Genomic DNA, 1125 nt, shown 5'->3' with positions numbered 1-1125 from the left:
GAATTACTTGAAATCCCTGAAAAATAGCCACAGTAATTACGCGTAATCACTTATCAGACATGTGTAGTATATGCAAATGTTTATTCCTTAAATAACTCTCTCTTTCTCTCTTTCTTTCTCTCTCTCTCTCTCTTTCTCTCTTTCTTTCTCTCTCTCTCTCTCTCTCTCTTTCTACAACACAAACACATGCACACATACACGTACATACAAATGCACATAATATGCTGCGCACACATAATCACGCACAAACATGCACACATATAGACACATACAGACGCACACACAAACATACACACACACACACACACACACACATACACACACACACACACACACACACACAAAGAGATAGAGGAATTGATGCTCGACTCCTATTTTTATGAACTTTCGCCTTGCCTCCCCCATGTGAAGACTCTCATACACGCATATTATCTGTTATCTATTTGTGGTGGCCGAATTTTGCTATTTAAAAGGCTTTTTAATGGCTGCATCGATCGACATGCGGTTTTCGCCTTAATATTCTTTAAAATATTCCCCAGATCATGGCACCCTTCGTTTTTTCAGTTTTGAGATCATTCTTTATTTCGCCGATCGCTTTGTAGGTCGACGCTTCTGTCTCTGTAATTTTAGAAAATCAGGAAGGTAGGTAGTCAGTGGGAGAGATTGAGGAGATGGGGTAGGAGAAAGTGATGGGAGAGGAAGACAAAAACATACACGCGCTCCTGTGCTCGTACTCGCGCGCTTGTATATTACACATGCATCATAAATTATATTGTACACAGACGCGTGTCAGTGCAAACGAACTCATAGACAAACACACATACCTACAAGCAGATGAACTAGCTAATAATAATGGCACTGACGGCAAAACTAGGAGAAGGGCTGAACCAAAGGGGAGGCTGACAGGAAAAAAAGAATTAAAAAACAAACAAACAAATAAATAAAAACTATCAAAACTATGAGAGACAGACTACGCACGCCAAAAAAACAAAACAAAACAAAAAAAAAAACCAAAAAAAAACCCAAACTAAAAGATCAGGGTGATTTCCTTGGCAAAACATCAGAACGGAAGAAAAAGAAGAACCAAAAACAGGACAACTCACACAAAGATTTCACTACTACCAG

The sequence above is a fragment of the Aplysia californica genome, unplaced genomic scaffold (assembly GCF_000002075.1).
Source record: "Aplysia californica isolate F4 #8 unplaced genomic scaffold, AplCal3.0 scaffold00017, whole genome shotgun sequence".
Taxonomy (NCBI): domain Eukaryota; kingdom Metazoa; phylum Mollusca; class Gastropoda; order Aplysiida; family Aplysiidae; genus Aplysia; species Aplysia californica.
Note: the sequence above shows the minus strand (reverse complement) of the source record.